The 23,554-nt window shown below is 33.7% G+C and overlaps 1 long non-coding RNA gene across 2 annotated transcripts in view; it reads left to right on the forward strand.

Moving 5' to 3' along the window:
• Positions 1-22,937, forward strand: part of LOC145276469 (uncharacterized) — a 59,376-nt gene extending 36,439 nt beyond the window's left edge. Inside the window, exon 2 of one of the 2 annotated variants that reach the window (XR_013867955.1) lies at positions 22,205-22,448. This is a non-coding gene — a long non-coding RNA (uncharacterized LOC145276469). Of the gene's footprint in view, positions 1-22,204 lie in introns of both variants that reach the window. The other variant, XR_013867956.1, reaches the window with a different exon arrangement.
• Positions 22,938-23,554: the final 617 nt, after the last annotated feature.

The raw sequence follows: 23,554 nt of genomic DNA on the forward strand, positions 1-23,554 counted from the left end.
CGCCGGAATCTCAGCAAAATATACAAATGTGTTTGTAAAAATTATTCTCACAAAGCGAATAATTTCGGAAATAGATCAATAATAATAATAATAATAATAATAATAATAATAATAATAATAATAATAATAATAAATATTTTTTGCAAACAAGTGTGTTAAAGAAGCGGAAACATCTCATCATCGCGTATAAAAGCAGATGATATGGGAGCGTAAGAAATAAAGCGAAACAGATAATAATCCTAACAGAGCAGAGGTTAGACGCCCACAAAGAGAAATGCTCCCACTGGGATTGACGCCGACGACAACTTCATTTTTTCGGTGAAATAATGTTTTATGAATGAAATTAAGGTGCTTAGAGAGAGAGAGAGAGAGAGAGAGAGAGAGAGAGAGAGAGAGAGAGAGAGAGAGAGAGAGAGAGAGAGAGATCAATTTTATAAATATTTCATTTTCAGCAAAAACAATATTAATTACTCAATTGTCATGTCGAGAATAGTAATATATCCAAAAATTACGAAAAATCGTCGAGTAGAACAACTGCATCTATCGCTATAGGCTACACAAGTTATACGCTATCACACTTTAATCTAAAATATGCGTTCTGACTAATGTCCCTTGTGTTTGAAATCTTCGAGGTCTACTTTAAAACATATACGAAAAATGCAATTTTCCCCAAATTTCCGTAAAACTTACTTTTAATTCTAAATAACTTTCTGCTCGATGAATTTTCGTAATTTTTGGATATATTACTATTTTCAACATGACAATTAAATAAGTAATATTGTTTTATGCTTAAAATGACATATTTAATGAAAATCGATCTGTCGCTTGTCTCTCAACAAGCACCGAAATTAAAAATGTTGCCAATCATTTTATAGAAGCTTTTCGCATATTAGTTTGCTTGTCAAAACAATAGTCAACAACAAATCAGCAAATGCAGTTATAACCACTCAGATATCAAGCTATGATTACGTAAATATATAATTTTGGCGGGAAACAATTGAAGAAGCATTCACTCCATATTCATATGAAAACATTGGTTTCTTGTCAGGACAATGTGGTTGTCTTCAATTCCAATGTAAACAAATTCTTGATGTGCCATCCCCTTAAGTAATCCAATCTACCAAATTTACACCACTAACGATTACTATATTTTCCCATTGACTACTGTACATTCATTAACACTTATCCTCGTGTGGCTTCCGGGTCTTGATAAGTTGTGACTCCTTAGTTAAAAAAAAAAAAAGAGATGGAATCCAGTAAGATTAAGAGACCAAAAAAAAAAAAAGAAAAATATACTATAACATTAAAATGGTCAATTGAGGAGATAAAAATTATGTTCTAAACTTCTTTAATAAGTCAATGTTTGGTAAGATAAACAAATTTATTGGAACATTCGAATATCTATGTATTTCATTTAAACTTTGCAATATTCTTCCATGCGAATGACATGACACTTTTGTAAAAAAAATAAATAAATAAATAAATAAAATTCTTGTCCTGGAATCCAGTAAGATAAAGAGACAAAAAGAAAAAAAAAAGAAAGAAAAGAAAAGAAAACAAAGATCAACTATAACATTAAAATGGTTAATTGAGGAGAAGAAAATTATGTTCTCGATTTCTTTACTAACTCAGTGTTTGTGGATAGATATCTATCCACAAAATGTTGAATTAGACTTCATTTTCTGTCGAAATATTTCGCGGCATGCAGTTTATGTCGGAATTTCCACACGTACGAAATACGTTCGTAAAAATTATTCTCACGTGGATAAAAATTTCGGAAATATGCTTGATACGTCATAAAAAAAAAAATTGTGCGAACAAGTGTTTTTTTAAAAAGCGGAAAATGTCTCATCACGTATAAAAGCAGATGATGGAGGCGTAAAAATATGAATCAAAGCAGAGAAATACTAAAAAGAGGTTAGGCGCCCACAGAGGAAAATTTGTCTACTGGGATTGACATAAAAGACAACTTAAACTTCACTGTCCCTTTTTTCTATGAAATAATGTTTTAAATGAAACAACTTTAATGAAACATTTGAATATCTATGTATTTCATTGAAACTTCAAGTATTTGCCCCAAGTAGTGAGTCGCTTGATTTCTGAGAACTTCGACTGAAGAAAAATAAAACAAGAGAATAGAACTATTTTTTATTATTATTACTCATATGCCACTACTTATCAAGGCAGGTAAACCACTCGAGGATTACGGATAAAAAAAGATCGGCAGTTTAACTATTATCTCTTTCACTCACCTAATGACAACCGTATGGGGTGGATAGAAGGTTCTTAAGAGGAACTGATTGTTCAATAGAACAACGCAACAAGTATTTGTTCAAATTAGACTTGAAGACGACCATGATGTAGTTATTTCTGAGGCAGACTTGTGGTACTTTGAGATACGATGTTCTATGGAAGAAACTTAGTTAATGGAAGGCTTTTTTGTATGAAGAGAGAGAAAGGAAAGTTCATTGTTATTGTTATAATTTGAAATATTCTTGCTATGACTATTCTATTAGGGGTACCAGGACTGGAGCTTGTGCCAGTTGGCACAGTTTAATATTCAAATTTAAAATCGTTAAATACAATTTAGGCGCGCAGTGCAATTGATTGTTTTCGGCGCGTTAAAAAAATGAAAAATGACACCCACGCAAATTCCGGCGTGACCTTTATATACCAAAGGTGCGTACGTAGTTGAAAGCACCCCATGTGATGTCTTTCGTCCAATGGAATTCCTCCTAGGACACATTTTAAAACTGATTTTCTAGAGCTCGTTTGGAGCCGATCAAATCGAATATAAACATGCACAAACACAAAATCTATCTCTTTAGTCTCTTAGCCTTTCGAGCATTCTTTCGTCTCTTTAAACTCTTCCGACTCATTCAACGCTTTCTCATATGGACTTACCACGCGTGCAAACATCAATTATTTCATTTCCACTGCTCCGCGCATTAATACTCTCTTTTAACAGATGAACATTAATATTGTCTATGTTACATATTTGAACATTCAAAGAACACAAAAAAAGAGACTCTCCATCTTTCATATGAACTCAAAAAAAAGAACTCTGAAATATTGAGAACTATGTTTTAACTTGTTATTGTTTGTTATTTCTATTCCAGAAATAAACCTCCGTTTGTGTTGCACATAAGATTTCTTATTTTTATTTTTATTATTTGTGGAGGGAGTCAGTTCCCAAAAAAAAGGCCAGACGACCCCCACAAGCTTAATTCAGCGTCTATCATTATGATATTATATCATTATAATATAATAGGGGTCAGCAACATTTCGTCTGTGTGGAAGAAGCTGAGGCTATAGAAACGAACGGAGACTACTTCCAATTATACTGTGAAATTAATTTTGTACTCTTTCAAGGCAGGAGTGGTGTTCGGAATGTTACCTTTCAAGGTATGATAACAGAACTCCATATTAGGGCGTGTCTAGCTCTTGTAAAAATAGGGGATTCCATCAGAGTTGAGGTACTTTCTGGAGGAGTAGAAGGATCCAACGATTTTTCCAGCAACTAAGGTTGTGACATTTCAGGTCTTGGGTGAAAGTTAGTCCTAGAAATTTACCAAAGAAGGTTTCCTCGATGAGCGGACCATCCATTTCGAATTGGGGGAAATATGGATCCTAGCGTTGATGAAAGATAGAGGCTTTGTTTTAGATGCGGTCACGAACGTGCTCAAAGTCGGGAAAGAGAAAGAGAGAAAAGAGAGAGAAAGAGAGGGCGAGAGATATAAAAAGAGGGAGAATGAAAGAGACATAAACGTTAATAGATATCAAAATGTTGAATTAGACTTCATTTTCTGTTGAAATATTTCGCGGCATGCAGTTTATGTCGGAATTTCCACACGTACGAAATACGTTCGTAAAAATTATTCTCACGTGGATAAAAATTTCGAAAATGTGCTTGATAGGTCATAAAAAAAACAATTTGTGCGAACAAGTGTTTTTTAAAAAGCGGAAAATGTCTCATCACGTATAAAAGCAGATGATGGAGGCGTAAAAATATGAATCAAAGCAGAGAAATACTAAAAAGAGGTTAGGCGCCCACAGAGGAAAATTTATCTACTGGGATTGACATAAAAGTCTTCCTTTTTTTTCTATGAAATAATGTTTTAAATGAAATTTAAAAGAGAACCTTGTCGCATGTTGTTTTGTTTATTAAAAATAACAACAACAAAAAAAATAATCAACAACGGGTCCGTAAAGTCAACTATAGCCACTGAGATATCACGCTCTAATTACGTAGAAATACATTTTTGTTACGAAACGATTTGCGAGCTATTTAATCCACTATTGAATTTACTTGATACGATGTCTTCGTCTCAAACGTCATTTCTAGCAAACTGTTCATGTTGAAATGAAGTAAAAAAAATATTGTGTGAACTTATTCTTATGTTTTTAACCACAAAGAACTAAGAGGGTACACTTAGTTTTGTAATACTCTGTAGGCATCCTTAATTATATTTAGTGTTTTAGTAGCATTCTGCAGACCTCGTGTTTTATTTATTTATTTATTTTTCACTGATCGTATAAATAATTTCTCTTCTAAGAGGTGGATTAGGTGTATCAGAATTTTTGCAGGAATTTTTGACACCCCGAACACGAAACTGCGAATAAAATATAAACATCTCGTAATTTCTCTGTTAAAAGTGGGTTGTTTATTTTATTTATGGATTATACTACCAAAACAAACTATTAAAGTTGTTTTAAAAGTAATAGAAATATTTAAAAAAAAAAAAAAAAAAAAACAGTAATGAATATTATTACTCAATATTTTTCAATTTTTAAACTTTAAAAATCTATCAAAATTTTTCTATTGATTCTATTTTTACGATATTTTCAGGGTCAATGTGAAATTTTATGTTCTTTCCAATAAACCGAATATAATATTTTAGACAAACGTTTTTTTTTTTTAAATTTACCCCCCCATTTTCAAGTGTCTATTAAAAAGTAAATAATTAATTTACTCACCGAAAAGTAAATAATTAATTTACTCACAAATTGAAGAGAAAAGGTCAATAAATAATATATTCAAATTTAAAACAAAAAAAAACGTAGTGTTTTTTAGAAATTTACCTGTAACGTTTGAAGTTTAAAACCTTTTTTTTTAAACCACGTTATTTGTTTTTTCTTTCTTTTTATAGAACCTTGGTCCTTGCTCCTTTAATTAAAAAAAAATTAGGGCTTGAATTACATTTTTCGAGGAGTTATAAGCTTGGAAAGACAGGGGGTCGAATAATTCACGCCTCCCATTTTGAAATGTCTATTAAAAAAGTAAATAATTAATTTATGTACCAAAGTCTTATATATCACAAATTGAAGAGAAAAGGTCAATAAATAATATATTCAAATTTAAAACAAAAAAAGTACTGTTTTTTTAGAAATTTACCTGTAAAGTCCGAAGTTTAAAACCTTTTTTTAAAAAAACCCACGTTGTTTTTTTTTTGTTTTTTTTTTGTTTTTTTTAATGAAACCTTGGTCCTTGCTCCTTTAATTGAAAAAAATTAGGGTTTGAATTACATTTTTCGAGGTGTTATAAGCTTGGAAAGACGGGGTGAAATTATTCACTATTTTCACGAAATTTCTCACACACCTAGAGGTGGATTAGAAAATTAGTTTTAGTAGTCTTCTGGGGGGTTCCTTACTTAGAGAAGTGCTCAATATCATAGATAGAGCCATAATCCAAAGTGCTTAATATCCTGGACAGAGCAGGGTGTTTCTCAAAGAGTGTTTTTTTTTTTTCACTCCTTACAAAACAAGAGATTTCGCTTCTTGAATGTGGGACCCTTCACATATGTGTGTACGAACGCTATCACCTTTCAAATGTTTGTACATACGTTATCACCTTTCATTCATGTATATTCGTATGTACGTTATCAGCTTTCACAAATATTTGTGTTTGTACATATACAGGAGGCAAAAAGAAAGTCCGCACTTGTAAATTTTTTTTCGAAAACTGCAAATTTAAGCTAAATTTCATGTAACTGTTTAAACAAACTATACCTCATTGGATTGGTCTTTTATTCTTCTAAAATTTTCCCTGTTCATATCTTACTTTTAATTGAAATATTCTAGTGTTAACGTCAATTTAAAAAAAAATGACTTATATAGTATAGGTTGTTGTTTTTTTTTGTTTTTGTTTTTTTTGGGTTTTTTTTTTTTTGTTTTGTTTTTTTACATTTTCACCCCAAACAAGGCACATTGCCACTTTGGTGTAGGGGCTACTATCATAGGCAACAGCTGCTGGAGTACTATGTAGGGATTTGGGCAGCAAGATGTCGGTTCACGTTACACTTGAACTTCTGCACGTCAATACAGTTGGAGAAGCAGGGACCTGGAATGGAATTCCAAAGTCTAGCGGTTCTGGGGAAGAAACTACTGGAGTAGAAAGATTTTTTACATCTAGGGATCTCTACAGTGTGGGGGTGGGATTTACCTGCCTGTCGGGTTTGTCGAGTGTGTTTACGTCGTAGGGCCACAAGTGCTTGCAGTTCGTCAGAGCATTCTCCATTAAAATACTTGTAGAACAGGCAGAGGGATGCAACATTTCGTCGATAGGACAGAGGCTGAAGCTTAGATGACAGTTCAGGGCCTATCGGATTGGCGACTCTCTTTTGAACCTTGTCTAGGAGCGAGAGACTAGCAGCAAATGCACCAGCCCAAATATGACAACAATACTCCATACATGGTCGAATGGTGGCCTTATAGAGGTACAGGATACTTTCGGCTGTTAGTAGTTTTCTAGCACGATAGAAAGAGAGCCTACCTTCTTTGCAGCGGTCCTGGCAATGCTTTCAATGTGATTGTTCCAACTTATGTTTCCTGTGAACGTTAGGCCAAGGAGTTTGAAAGATGTACTTTCAGATAAAGAGTCATTGGCCATTACTATTGGTGGTAGAGAAGGTTTCTTGTAATTATTGAAGGAAACAAGTTTAGTCTTAGCAGCATTGAATGTGACCATCCATTTTTGTCCCCATTCCACTACAGATCGGAGGCCATCATCTAGTGTTTCTGCCATTTCTTTAGATATGTGTTCATTTGTTTTCCTGCCGTGCCTGTTCTAGAGTATAGTGTTATCAGCATATATACCAATCTCAGAGGCGATTTTGTCGGGGAGGTCATTTATTAATATTAGGAATAAGAGAGGTCCAAGGATAGACCCTTGAGGCACTCCCGCATTTATATCATATTGTTTAGATGTACGACCGTCGAGGACAACCTGGATTTTTCTCTTATCTAAGAAGGATTTAATTATGTTAAGTATTCTTCCAGTGATACGGTATGATCTCATTTTCCTGAGAAGACCTGTCAAAAGCCTTAGAAATATCCAGAGCTACCGCTCTGCCCTCCGCCGCTTTGTCGTTCAGAGATTACAGTTAGGATGTCTACTGTGGAACGGGCTTGTCTAAATCCATATTATTTGTCAGTCAGAAGTTTAGCATCTGTAAGTTGATGGACTAGAGCTTGGTTAATTATGGACTCAAATATTTTGGCGAAAAGTGGGAGGAGGCTAATGGGGCGATAATTTAATGGGTCAGTTCTTTCGCCAGAATTCTTGAATACTGGTACGTCAGAAGTAGTTTTCCAACAGTCTGGAAAGCAAGATTCATTAAGGCATTTGTTGTAGAGTTTGGAGAGAACTGGAACTACTTCAACGGAGCACTTTTTTAATAGCACAGCCGGGATGAGATCGGGTCCACATACTTTTGAAGTGTCAAGTTTTTTTTATGATAGCACGCACCTGAGCAGGGGTGATTTTCAGATCGTCTAGCGTGGCGTCTGTCCGCAAAGGAAAGTCAGGCAGGGGGTGGTTGGAAGGGTCCAGTGTGGAGTTTGAAGCAAACCGACTGGCAAGCATGTTAGCCTTCTCGGTTGCTGAGCAAACAACCTCGTGATTGTTGGTTAGTGAGGGAATTGTTGATTGTCCATTATTTACTACACTGTTTAAACAGTTATATTAAATTTAGCTTAAATTTGCAGTTTTTTTTAAAAATTACAAGTGCGGACTTTCTTTTTGGCGGCACTGTATGTTATCCTTTTAAACACACATTTATGCTTGCACGTACGTTATCACCTATCGAGTACTTATATGTCCGTACGTACGTTATCACCTATCGAGTACTTATATGTCCGTACGTACGTTATCACATTTCACACATACGTACGTTATCACCTTTAATTCACCTTTTATGGTTGTGTGTAAATTATCACCTTTCATATACATTTATGCTTGTATATACGTTATCACTTTTCACGCATTTATGTTTGTGCATGCGTTTTCGTCGTTCACGCATGCGTTTTCGTCGTTCACGCATGCGTTTGTGCGTATGTTATCACCTATCGAGTACTTTTATGTCCGTACGTACGTTATCATCTATCGAGTACTTTTATGTCCGTACGTACGTTATCACCTATCGAGTACTTTTATGTCCGTACGTACGTTATCACCTATCGAGTACTTTTATGTCCGTACGTACGTTATCACCTATCGAGTACTTTTATGTCCGTACGTACGTTATCACCTATCGAGTACTTTTATGTCCGTACGTACGTTATCACCTATCGAGTACTTATATGTCCGTACGTACGTTATCACATTTCACACATACATACGTTATCGCCTTTAATTCACCTTTTATGGTTGTGTGTAAATTATCACCTTTCATGTACATTTATGCTTGTATATACGTTATCACTTTTCACGCATTTATGTTTGTGCATGCGTTTTCGTCGTTCACGCATGCATTTGTGCGTATGTTATCACCTTTCACGCACATTTACCTTATCATTTTTCACATACATATTATATTTGTACGCACGTTTTCACCTTTCATACACATTTATTTTTGGACGTACGTTATCACCTTTCACACGTATTTATTTCGTACGTGCGTTATCACCTTTAACATACATTTACGTTCGTACATACGTTATAAACTTTAACACATTAATAATCATGGTACATTATCAGTAGGGCTATGACAAGAGAATATTCTTTTCATTATTTTTACTCTCAAGTATATATCAGTTAATATCTTATATGCTTTTATATAGAGTGATATGGTTCTCGGTTGATTAACTGTGTTTAACTGTGTCGGATATATACTCGAGAGTCAAAACAATGACAAGAATATTCTCTTGTCATAGTCCTAATTATCACATTTCACGCAGATTGTGTTTGTACTAATTTGCATATTCCTGTAAAAAAGAACTTTTTATTAATTTACTATTCGTTCGTTTTCTGTTTGTTTGTTTTTATTGGATAATTACTTCCATTTCACTATTACGCATAGTTCTATTTGTGCATAGTGTCTACATTGTGCATAACTGCATGGCATTTGGAGTTGCATTTAGAGTAAATCTTTATCTCTATCTCCGAACGGTCTCTACCAAATTACTTTGTCAATTTTTAGCCTACATACTCGAAACTTGATATACGGGGTATTCAAAATCGATTTGAATTTTTAGCCGGAGAAATAGCTGCTAGGGAGTCAAAATTAAACGAGTAGAAATTGGAGGGCGTAGTTCAATGTAATGTGTAAGTTTTACGCATGCGAAAATATACGCTTATACGTTTAACAACGTTATTTTTTAAGTTTTTATATTGTTTTGTTTTCCATTTTCATCCCAAACAAGGCACAGTGCCACTTTGATGTAGGGTGCTACTATCAAGGACATAAGTTGCAGGGATACTATGTAGGGAGTTGAGCAGCAAGATGTCTGTTCTCATTACACTTTAACTTTTGTATGTCAGTACAGTTGGGAAAGCAGAATCCCAGAAGGGAGTTCCAAAGTCTGGGGAAGAAATTATTAGAGTAGAAGGCTTTCTTACATCTAGGGATCTTTAATATGTAGGGGTGGGATTTTGCTGCTTTTCGGGTTTGTCAGGAGTGTTTACATCGAGGGGGTACAAGGGCTTGTAGGTCGTTAGAGCATCAATCACTTGTGGAACAGACAGAAGGATGCAACATTTTGTCGATGGGACAGAGGTTTAAGCCTAGATAACAGTACAGAACCTATCCGGTTGGCGACTTTCTTTTGAACCTATCCAGGAGATGGACTTAGCTCAGATAGTAACAAATAACACTGCATAGCTATATGGTTTGGTTTCGATTCTAGCTGATGGCACTCAAGTAATATATTATTTTTCACTTTTGAAATCACTACTACATATTGGGTACAATATAATAATAAATATAGCATTGGTAGGTCCTAGATAAGACCTTAAACTATATCCGATGGTGAGGCCCCAGCTTGCGGGCTTTGAGGAGTGTGGGGCCACCCTTTAATTGCCATTGCTCCCAGGTCCACTCTGACCCAGAGTGGTAGTACCTGTTAGGGTCCGAACTATGGGTTAAACAGAAACCGACTTATATATATATATACTTTCTTACTTGTAGTAATCCGAATTTTACTGAGTTTATATAATTCAGTAATCGTTCATATACCAATAAATTTTAAGCCAAAAAGAGATGACTTAAACTGTATGCTACAAAATTATCATATTTCATAATTGAGCATTCATATATTGTTTTAACAAAAACCATGATTTCAAAGAATGGATTGATAGCAACAAAAAGTGTATTTCATTGTTAGTTACAATTGGTTCAAGACCATTCGGACAAATTCAAACATTGTCGTTTGAAAATTTTCACAAAAACAGCCTTTTTTCAGACTTATTGAATAAAAACACTTTTAACTATAACACATTATGAAAAAGAAAAAAAAGCGAAACTATTTTACCTCTATCACATCCTTACAAAGTATTTTTTAAAGATTTATATATTTACCTACTTTCGTATCTCCAATTGAAGAAAAACCCAAACTAAATATCACACAATGTTACCACTAATTACCTATGCCCATTTAATATGTTTTATTAATACTATTTATTGATTTATTAAATTAAATTTCTTTATTTAATTTAATTTTTTTTTAATCCGGACTAAGCCTTTGGGTCAAGATCAAAGTGTAGTATTTGTTCTTCAGATACTGCACTACAATTTCTTGTTCTGTCAGTGGAGGAGAAATCCTTCACGACTGAGACAATTTTTATTTTTGTTCCTTTTCTCCACGTTAAAAAACGACCCTGGTATCTAACTCTGTCCCGTGGGGAGGCATTGTAAATAGGAACTAAGTTAAATCGCTGCGATTCTATATTAGCTTCGTATCAGGAATTTGCTTTGTTTATTTACAAAAATATCGGCTAAACTATTTATGTGATTTAAGAAAAGTTTTGTTTAAAACTTATTCAATAAAGAAAGAAAGTTTAACATTACTTTATAGTTAGTTCATTCTCATTCTTTATTTAAAATTAAGGATCTCAATCTATTTTTTATTTTTTATTTTTTTTGCGTTCTTTCCTATTAAGATTTACGATTATCGGATATTTTAGATGAAGAAAGATAACTCTGTACGTTCGAAATTTTAAAGTTTAAAGGTATAGTTGATTAGGTGATTGGGTCAGGGAACTTCATAGAAACAAAAAAGATGTTGAATTGAAATTGTTAATAGTAGATACGGGTATTAAGTATAGACCAGGGAAATAAAAAAGATGCGATCTGTGTTTACTGGAAACCTTCTACATAGTGAATTCTAAAGAAGAAATATTGAATAAAAGGCTAGATGCTATACAGAGATGTTTTTTAAGAGGTCAAAAATGGGTTGAAATTGAAAAAAAAATCGTTCAATGTTTTGTACATTTATCTTAGTTTATTTTTAATTTTTAATCGGTTTATATGAGTGTCTTGGTATAGTGGTAACGTCACCATCTCTGAATGCTACAGTTTCAGTTTCGATTCTAGTTGATGGCACCAAAATACTTTTTTTTTAATTTTGAAATCACGACTCTATAATAATACATAAGAAATCTGGATAAATTAAAATATCCTATTTAAGCGTGTTTTACGCTCGAGCAAAGCCGCCCCCCCCCGTTCCGCGCTAGTTTAAAGAATAGCCTGTCAACTATCTCCACTCTTTTATAAAAGTCACTGTGTGTGTGTGAGTTCCTTCCTCAACAGCTTCCGAAACCGCTGAGCCTATCTTTTGCAAATTTCACACAAAGTTAATTTATATATCATTAGCAAGGATACCCGGAATAGCCCGGGTGTGTCATGGTAGTGTAGTAAGGAACCCCGGAAAGAAGTAGTAGTAGCGGGGGGGGGGTCAAAACAACAGAAGGCAGCCCGGGTGAAGAGAGATGTTGTTACAAAAACGTGGTAGTAGGCAGGCAGGCTCGAACTCGTAATGCGAAGGAGGAAAAAAAACATAACGTCTTAGCCAATACGTCCATGGCGAAACTAGAATGTCGAGAGCGTTGCATTATAATTATACATAGTCAATCCAACAGAGACGATGACTTGCGAAAATGTCGATGAAAAAGGCGACCCCTTCTTATTAAAAAAAAATTTAAAAAACGGGCGAGTTGAAGGCGACGGAATTAATGTTTTTGGCCAATTTTTCGATATTTGTCGTCCGAGACTTCGAGCTTCAAAACGATACCGATCTCGTCATGATTCGTCGCGTGTGCAAAAAGTTTTTGGCAGACATACAAACATGCATACACAATAACAGACGTCTGAGATTTATATAATGGACTAGCGGGGGGACCCAGCGTTGCCCGGGTGTGGAGAGGTTTTATGGTAAGGGTATTGATCAACAGAGTCTGAAAAAAATTTTTTTTTTTAAATCAACCAACCCCCTAAAAAAAATGTAAATAGCAGCGAGTATCCGTACCAGCACAAAAAAAGTAGTAAGCAGGCAGGCTCGAACCTGTAATGCTAAGAGGAAAAGGAAGTGAAAAAAAGCAAACAGTTTTGTCGCCGCGCCCAGTGTGACATACGCCGTCGTCACCCTTCAAATTAAGGTTGGTCATTGCAAGCTGTATGATGACTTTGCAAAAATGTCGACGGAAAAGTGACCCTTCCTTGTAAAAAAACGTCCCTGTTGACCGTGAAAGAATTAATGTTTTTAGCCAACTTTTTGATAGTTTTCGGCTGAGATATTGAGCTTTCAAACTGTACCAATTTTGTCAGTGTTGGTCGCGTGTGTCGAAAGTTTTTGCGAGATATACATACATGAACCGACAGGTGAGATTTATATAATAGATGTATATGTATTCTTAGATATGTTGTGTACAGAAATTCATCCAATAAGTATCGAAAATCGAAAATCCGATCTTAAAAATAGTCTTTCTCTCTTATAGATAAAAAAAGAAGAATTTTTATAGGGGAATATTTTACGTTACACCGGCCAAGGGAAATAATAAAATCTCAGCAATTGTTTGCGAAAATCGAAATAATCCGACCTTAAAAATAGTGTTTCTCTCTCTCTCTCTCTCTCTCTCTCTCTCTCTCTCTCTCTCTCTCTCTCTCTCTCTCTCTCTCTCTCTCTCTCTCTCTCTCTCTCTCTTATAGATAAAAAAAAGAAGAATTTTTATAGGGGAATATTTTACATTACACCGGGACATAATAAATTTCAGCAAATCATTTCTAAAAAAAAAACCATAAAAACCCAGATATATTGCCATCTGGAGATATAGCTTAGAAGTAGAGCATTCGACTACAATCAAATGATCCCCCTGTTCAAGCCCTTGTGTACCTCACCATTTTATTTTAATTGTTTCCTTATTAATGAATTCAATTTACGATAAAAGAAGTGGTACAATTTAAAATCGCCATAAATCATTTCTTCCTTTTCATATCTTAAAACTAAACATTAATCAGAAGTGACTTTTCCAGGGCACTCATCGTCAAACCCAAATATCAGCTGACGAAACACAGACGGAATTTGATGAACGACATTATCATTATTCTTATTATTTTTTATTTTTATTTTTACTTATTTATTTTATTTATTTATTTATTTTATTTTATTTTTTTTTTTTTTTGCGAATTAGTCCACCAGGCAAATTATTTCTCGTAATATATAATAAGCAATAGACGGTTGATTATATAATAATACATACGCAATCTGCATAAATTAAAATGTTATGTTTAAACGTATTGTACGACCGGGCAACGCCGGGCTGCCAGCAAGTTTACGATAAAAGTTCCTATTTTTAATAAGAACCATGGCTATATCAAAGTCATTGCCTTAAAGCGCAAAAAAAAAGTTATTTCCCTTAAAGATGGGGGGGGGTACCGCTTTTAGATGGGTCAGTACGTGGTTAAATCAACTAATGGTTGACCGCCCCGTTGTCACGTCGTCTATGGCTTCACAAAAGTTTAAGCCCAACACTTTAGGAATGCGTGCATTACGTCCTGTCGCAGCAATTTCAGGTGATAACTTGATCCATTAAATATAATTTTAATACCTAAAAGTACAATAGGATTATCTCTCAATCATGATGCCCCACAAGACTTCCGCAACCCTCCTTAGAATATTAAGAAGTGTTTAAAAGTGTGTTCAGGAGTTTTTAAGTGTGTGGGGAGATTTTCTATGTATAAATACAGAAATTTGGCTGTTTATCGGCTTTTCTTGTTTTGTTGCAGACATAAAATTGAGACCAGTTATGAATCGTCGTACCCTAAATACTGTTTTTAGCAAAAATTGTGAACTAACATGACCCCCTACCTTCCTCATAACACTGATCGATTTTGAATATAAACATTGGACCCTGATTTCGAATCAATCATGGATAAAAGAAACCATACACAAAAACGTGATATACGTGTGACGTAGTTAGTGTATGTCTCTTGTCAGTACGTGTAAAGATGTGAGTTGTAATTCGTTTCTGTTCGCCTGTCACTAAAGTGTCGAACAATGTGTGCACAAGATGAAAGAAAGCTAGTATGCAAGTTAGCGAGTTCTTTTATTTTTCGACATGCCTCCCCTGGCCTAAAGGGACGATGGGAGCAACGTTCTTGGGTCCTTCCGTGCGCGCCCGGCCTTGGGGTTTTCCGTGTACGGTCGGTGAAGTTTTTGTCTCTCTAGCTTTTGGCTGTTTGTTTTAATGGAGTTTCTGACTTCGCGTCGGCTTACTAGTTTGAAAAGATTTCATTAGTTGAAAAAATACTTTGAGTTAAAACGTTCATGTTAAAACTTCCTAACTTTAGGAAGTAACGAATGAAGCGTATCAAAACCGGAGAGAGAACGCTACATACGCTTTCTTCTTTTTTATTTATTTGTTTTTATTTATTTATTAATTTATTTATTGTGTTTTAAATTTTGTAAATTTACTTTACGGTTTTAATTTGTTAGTGAACGAAAGTACAACGAAATAACAAATCTTACGTACAGAAGTTAATTTTCATTAGGATATCTTTAAAACCTTACTCTCGTAATATATTATATATATATATATATATATATATATATATATATATATATATATATATATATATATATGAACAAGTGATTAATAAAACATGTTAAAAGATATCTTGAAAAAGAGTTAAAAACATATTTAATTTTAAAAAGGAAGCACAAGATAAGTGGATAGTCCTTAATCCGCGGAGTTTCGAAGAAATACTCTCCTTCTCATCAGAGGGCAGGAATTAGCAAAATGCGGGATCGGATTTTGCATATAAAAGTATTTAATGAAACTACAAGTAAGTCACAGATCTTACTTGGTTAAAAAAAAAGGGGATGAGGTAAGGGGAATAGGAGGTAAAATATTAACTCTTTAATAGTTATAATATATTTTAAGTTTACCATTTTGATTACCTTGGTAAACTTATTGTAATTTATATATATATATATATATATATATATATATATATATATATATATATATATATTGCTTATTGTTGTTACACTACAAATATCTCTATACTAGCAGGCCGTCCGGCATTGCACGGTCGTAAAATACGCTTAAATATATTTTGATTGATGCAGATTTCGCATTTATTATACTATATTGGACCAAATATAGAGTAATGATTTATTAGTTAAAAAAAAAAAATGACTTGTGCGTCACCACTGAGAATAGAAACCAAAACATTTAGCTTACGATTTACTTTTTTCCTTTGGCGTTAATACTTGAGCTTTGAAGACATGTTTCCTGCAAGGCTAAAAAATTAAAACATGAACCAATAGCTATTACGTTACGCATGCGTATTCGTAATGCTGTCGTTTGACCTTTGCCTGGCAAATTCTTTTTTTCTTTTTCTTTTTTTTTTAATTTTCACACTTTTGCTTCGATTTTTCCCGGCTAAAACCCAAATATAAAGATACGCATAGGTTCGAACACCTTATATATTAAGTTTCATGTCTATACACCAAAAACTGAGAGGAGTTTGGTAGACAATTTTTTAAGCAAATATATATTTATATACGCATACATAAATATATATAGAGAAAGAGGTTTGTGTTTACCTTTTTACGCAAATATTACGCAAGTATAAATCATGTAGAATAGCTGCAGGAATGTAATTACACATAATCGTTAACTAAAGATCCCATAAGAAAACCGAAAAAATAAGAGAATTAAAATGAATGTTTAAAAGAATATGCAAATTAGCTAGATCTTTTGCAGATGAATGCAATTCCACGATCCATATATAAAAGAGTTGTATTTTCTTTTTAAATAAATAGGAAAGGCGTTTTTAATATGAATATCAATACACACGCAATATATATATATATATATATATATATATATATATATATATATAAGTATAGATAAAACAGTTAAATTCGACCACACATTCATAAATTTGCTTTAAACCCGGCGTTGACGCATACTTCAGCTATTGAATATATAAATTTCACACGAAGTTCTCTGGAACTTGAGCTACTTTTGTTTGTTAGGTTATATCAAATTATTAAAACTGTTGAGAGATCAAATAAATGCGAGGGTTGGTTGGGAAATCTCGATTCGCCTGACCCATTATAAGGAGCGGGCACGTAATCTACAAATAGCATGTGTAAACTGCCCTCTCTTAAACAGCTTCAATACATGACGTAAAACATGACGCAACGTCTGTTTATTTAGCTCAGTAGGGTTAGGTTTCTGTTATAATTACGAACGTCATATCAACTTTTTTGCGGGGGGGGGGGGACCAGTGTAATCGCTTGCGTTACATGTTAACGGATTATATAATTTAGACGCATCATTTTTTTTCATATCTATAAAAGTGAAAGTGTCTGTTTGTCTGTGTGTCTGTGTACATTTCCCTACAAAATAACTGTCAATTTTCAGTCTACAGACTCAAAATTTGATATACAGTATGGAGTATGGAGATTTGGGAAAATCTTTGTAATCAGTTTTCGGACAGAAAATTGGCAGTTAAGGGGTCAACGTTCAACGATTTGATCTTTCAGAACTCTACCAAACTCCTCCGACAATTTTGGGTCTAAATACTTGAAATTTTATATATAGGTTCCTTGGACATGGATCTAACTTAATAACTTGATTTGAGCCCAAAATAATAAATGTTAAGGGGTCATAATAGGGTCAAAGTTAAAAAAAAAAATTGACCTCTGCGGTCTCTACCAAATTACTCAGACAATTTTTGGTCTAAACATTTGAAATTTCACATAAAGGGTATTCAGAGATCGGGCAAGCTTTTTTAATCGGTGTGAGCTACAAACATATAAATCTATGTATGTATGTTTGCATGTCTGCCTAAAACTTTCGACAGAGGCGACGGATTTTCACAAAATCAGTATCATTTTGAAGCTCGACCCTTCAGATAACGAATTCCGAAAAATTGGCTAAAAACATTCATTTCTGCACCCTCTACAGGGAGAGGTCGCTTTTTTCGTCGATATTTTCGAAAGTCATCCCCTCTTTTCGATTGTCTAACCTTAATTTAAACCTACATCACTTCCGTCAAAGATGTCACGTTTTTTTCACATTCTTTTCCTCCTTCGCGGTACGGGTTCGAGCCTACCTTCCTACTACCACTTTTTTTTTTTTTTTTGCTCAACACACACTTCCAAACACCTGGGCAACGCCGAGCACCCATGCTAGTATTGAATAAAGTTCAGTTTTTACTGTCAATCGAATCGTGTTCCTTTCTTTTCTTCTCTGTAAATTAATTTATAAGTAAACTAGCCTGGGTGTCGGATTGTTTGGAGGTGTGTTGAGTAAAAAGAAAAAAAAGTGGTAGTAGGCAGGCAGGCTCGAACCTGTGACGCGTAGGCGGAAAAGAAAGTGAAAGAAAATCTAATGTCTTACCTCTACTCTGTGACACGGCCGGAAGTTCGGGATGTTAAAATTAGGCAAATTCAATCCAACCAATACGATGATTTGCAAAAGTGGCTCGCAAAAACTCGACCCCTTCCTTGTAGAAAACTGCCCAGTTGAGGGTAAAGGAATTAATGTTTTTTACCAATTTTTCGATATTTGTTGTCCGAGACGTCTGTTACATGATAAGGGCTGTCCCCTTTTCATGTAAGTATAAAAATAGAGAGATTTAGTTATTATGAAGATTAAATAGAATAGACGAAATTCGAACCTCATAATTTAGGTTTATAAATAGATTACGAGAGAGAATTAGAAAATGGAATGTAAAAACAAACCATTGTTTAGTTTAGAGATAAAATAGTTTTAAGAAAAGGAATGTGCATTTGTCAATTCTGTTATGAAATTGAAGTGAAGAATGCAACTATAGGATAATTTAATAAACATGTTTTTAACATATTGGAAATATAGGTTACTGGAAATATGGGTTAAAATTCCTTTTGTAAACAAAGGAAAAAGTTTGGGACACGCATTTCCAGAACACGTGAAAGAAGACACATGTTTTAACATGTGTATGCCGTCATGGAAAATGGGAAGTTCTCGATATAGTTAGAAACTTGAGAGTTAAGCAGAGAGAGTCTGAGGACGACAGACGACAGTCTGAAGTCCAGAGATGGACAGTCGAACGTCTGGAAGCGAGACGGTCGCCTTTGAAACATAGAATGTAAAACTTTGAATTCCTGACTAAGAAAACCACCGACCGGTCGAAGAAGAAATAAACCCACCATGTTTTTTTTATAAACGTCATCTTTATGTTGTAATTCTACCAAAAGGTAAAGTGAAATTGTCATTATATGTCTTATATATCCTGTGTTTTAAAATGTCTTCACATACACAATGTCTCTACATCTCATATCTACAATGTGAACACTAAGACTGTCTCAACACTGTCTCCTCACTCAAAGAGCTTCTACACTGCTAAGTATGAACATTTTCTATATATGAATCTCTTCATAACACGAACACAAAACGCAACATCTCTCTTAATAAGACTCTAAGACTCACCTTTAATAAGACTTCCTAACAACGAACAATAACAATAATAATAATAATGAAAATATAACACGTCGAGTTTCAAAATCATACCGATCTCGTGAAAATCTGTCGCATCTGTCAAAAGTTTTAGGCAGACATACAAACATACGTAAATATATTTAAACAGACAGCTGAGATTTATATTACGGACTAGCGAGGGGTACCTGGCGTTGCCCGGGTGTTTGTAGGTGTGTGTGGTGTTAAATAAAAAAGAAACCGGGGGGGGTCGAAGCCGAAGCCCTGGGGCGAAGTTTGAAAATAAAATCGGCCAGCCAGAATGAAGCATTGTTATAAACGAATAAGTGAAAGATGTTTGAAAATCGTCGAGCGTTACGACGACGACGATGACGCGTTTTAATTAAGCGGGGGGGGGGTTATCAAAACATTGAAAAAAAAACACAAGAAAACTAAGCAAGGCAAACGAACGATGAAAACAGAATAACGAACACGTGAAAAATGGCTTAAATAAGCTTGTTTCAATATTAAAATTAAAAAAATCGGTGGGTACTCGGGTGTTTTTGGGTGTCGCTAAGAATAAGCGAAGTAAAAAAAAAAAAACAGGTAGGTACCCGGGTGTTTTTGAGTGTCGCTAAGAATAAGCGAAGTAAAAAAAACAAAAACAAAAAAAAACAGGAAAACGAACGTTACGTGAAAAATGGCTTAAATAATACAGGGTTCAATATTTAAATTTAAAAAAATTGAAAAAAAAAAAAACATCTCACACCACGATTCGAACCCAAAACGTTTAGATAATGAACCAAGGCCTTAACTACCTGAGCTAAACCAACGCATATGAAATTTGTTCGGTTTTTCAACTATTTAAAGTAAATCAGGTCACGACGTCATGACGTCATCTGACGCATGCGTTGTTGACCCCCCCCCCCGTCGAAAATTGTCGATTTCGGGGTGAAAAAGTTAATGTTTCTCTCTCTCTCTCTCTCTCTCTCTCTCTCTCTCTCATTTCGTCTTCCTTACTCTAAAGAGTGTTATTAAAAAAGAAAATGGCGTCTGGCTGCTTTTTGTTTTTTGTAAAAACTTCGATCATTAATATTTTTTGTAAGCGTATTTTTTTTACTTCACATTTTTGGCTTGTTATTTTTCGTTTAACTATCGTATCGAACTATTATTAACGTGCTAATAACTTTGGTAACGTTGTCATAGCGTAGAAGTTCATAGTTTAGCTTGTGTGAGGGTTAAAAAAAAATTTACCGATAACTACAATATTTTTAAATTCAGACTGCCATTATAGCTTGCTGAGGTCAAGATCACGTTACATGACTCAGCGGGTTTTAAATACAAGTTGACCCAAAATAAACGGCCCGTGTACACTTTATGTAGAAGAGTTGGCGCCCGTATTTTTTGGGGCAGTTATAAATCGATTTAAAAATATGTAATGTTTAACATTAAAATGTCACTTTTTTGCCCCCCCCCTGCAGAAAATCGATCAGTTGACGCACTTCTGATGGTCCTTTTGGGCCAATTTTTCGATATTTGTCGTCCGGAGGGTGAGGCTTTCATATGAGACCAAGTTTGTGAATTTTTGTTCCGTCGGTCAAAAGTTTTTAGCAGACACAAACATACATACATTTTCGCTTTTATATTATGGAAGATAATGAATGTCTTTAAAATCCACGAAACAACGAAATGTTTAATTGCTTTTAACACATAAACACAACTTTTCTATCTTAAATTTATTTTTTTCAATATTAAATGAGTTTAAGTACAAATCATCACGTTTCTTATTTTTCTCTCCTTTTTAATTTTTCTAAACTTTTTGTAACTTTTTGGATTTATTACGACAGTCTGACTATTCGATAGATCTTGCATGCTAGGACCTCAGCGATGACCATTTTTCAGCTCACAGACCTTGATGACATATTACGAAGTCGTGGTACTAGGTATGGACATTAATGGCAGAAAATGTATAGGGGGAGGACATAGTTTTGAAAGTCGGTTATCACACACACACACACACCTTATTTTTACAAAACAAAAAAAAAAAGAAAATAGAAAAGTTTAATTAACCTCCAAACCCCAAAATGTCAAAGTCAGGCAGTTCGAAGGGTAGGAAGTGCTGGTTTTCCTTTTTTTCCCAGCCGTGCATCCGTACATTCCTATCGTGAACGTTTGTATAATTTTTACGAGTTTTAATTTAATTACTTTTCTGTGTTCCTGCTTTTAAGTTTTTTTAAAAAGATTTTTATTTTTCAAAATTATATAAAAATTATATTACACTGAAGATTACACATTTAATCATGCAAGAAAAATATATGAATCTTACATATAAAAATTACGCTAAAAAGGAGGAAATATTTTTTGCAATTATAATTTTCCGTGTATTCAACAAACAATGCTTAATTCAATGATAATATTGGTAGTTTGATAAATTAGTTTTTTTGTTTGAGTTATATCGAATTTGTTAATACAGACTTTAGGGGTTTTTTTTGTTTTTTTTTTTTTTGTAATGTTCCAGAAAAAAATAATTTATTTTTAATATTGGTACAATTTGCGATGCTTTATTTTCATAAAAAAACAAAAATTCATTTTTTTTTTTTTTTATTACTGAAAACCATAAATTTAGTAAAAGTGTTTTTTTTTTTTTGCTTAAACAAAATAATACATTTCCACTAACATTCAAATAAAATAATGGGTTCATTATATTCCATGATCTTTGATAAATACTGCAAATTTCATTAAAATTTGTTAATTTCCTGATTTTTGGTGAATTTTTACGTAAAGGGAGGGATCAAAGTGTTTATACATTTTGAGCATCGTCCATTCGTACATACTGGTACGGTTACACATATATGAACTCTTTTCTATTTAAACAGAATGACATATTACGAAACGTGTATATATATAAGGAGCGTTCCAAAAGTAATGCTTCCGATTTTGATTCCGCCCAACTTGATCATTGTTATGATAGTTAAACTTATGCATTCATGACCTGAATGTTTCATTTCTCTGTTGCAGATACTGACCATGTGGGACTCTAAGAAAACAACATCTGGCATGGACGTGCATCAGAAGCAGTTATGCGTCACTGAATATCTGTTAAAAGTGCATTGAGAATGGTGGTGACTATGTAGAAAAATCAATTCTGAAGCATAAAAAGGTCGCTCGTTTTAATTGTACCACTCCTGTCTTTGTAGATGTTCAACTTTTGAGTAAAAAAAAAAATTTTTAAATAGGAGGTTTTACTTTTGTAACTGCCTATGTTGACAGCCAATCTGCGACCCTGATTTTCAGAAATAAAGATTATGCAAACAAAATAAAACAGACAACGGAAAGCCTCGCCGAACAGTTGTACACATTTCTTTTTATTTCCCCTACTCTCGAAAATTAAGGACATCAACGCCATCTTATACGACATATTATATTGGTAAATAAACGTAATTTAATTGAAAATAAGATAAGCAAAATCGCACCCCTTCAATGTAGACATCCCTAGATGCTGGAAGGCCTTCTACTCTAATAGGTTCTTCCTACAAACTGCTATATTCCCTCCTGGTCTCCTTACTGTACCAAAATGCATAAATTTAAATGTAATATGAACAAACATCTTGCTGCTCAACTCTTTATAAAGTGTTCCTGTAGATATGATCCCAAGTAGTTGCTCCTTATTCAATTAGTGCTGTACCTTGTTTGAAGTGAAAAAAGAGTTTTAAAAAAATGTTTAATAAATAAATATTTTTTATCTTTATTATTACTAGTGTATCAATATGGAATGTCGAATATTTCAACTAGTTTTAAATCATCTTTATTTTCTTCTTTTTTTTTTTTTTTTTTTTTTTGCAATGTATTGAATGTCATTGAAGTAATTCCAGGACAAGACAAAATAATACATGGTCATGTCTTTCTTAAAAGTAAGAGTTTTTTTCTTAAAAGTATGCCTTATTTTTTAATAAGTCATATTTTTCAGAAAAAACTCTTATGAATTTTAAAAAATATTAAATTCCAATGGCCAATAAAATTCCATTTATAATCTTGTTTTTAAATGTTTTCTTCATTTTAAAACAAATACTTTTGTTTTTCTTTATAAAAATTGTTGAAACAAATCTAAAAATCAAGTTGAGATAACTTATCTTCCTTAGTTTGCCATCCTAAAGTAAAAAGGACCTTAATTTCTATATTTGAATAAATAGTATGAAGACAAAATGAAATATTTTATAAAGTTTATGAATAAAGTTACAAAATTAAATAAAATATTTTTTCGTGAGGGGGGGGGGAAGAAAGAAAAAAAAAAGACATTATCATTGGACTTCAAATTCTTCAGGAAATTAAAGGGAGACGATTATGTGTTCGCAATAAGTATGAATTATT

This window comes from Euprymna scolopes, chromosome 1 (assembly GCF_053919585.1).
Source record: "Euprymna scolopes isolate OS-2025 chromosome 1, ASM5391958v1, whole genome shotgun sequence".
Classification (NCBI taxonomy): Eukaryota; Metazoa; Mollusca; class Cephalopoda; order Sepiida; family Sepiolidae; genus Euprymna; species Euprymna scolopes.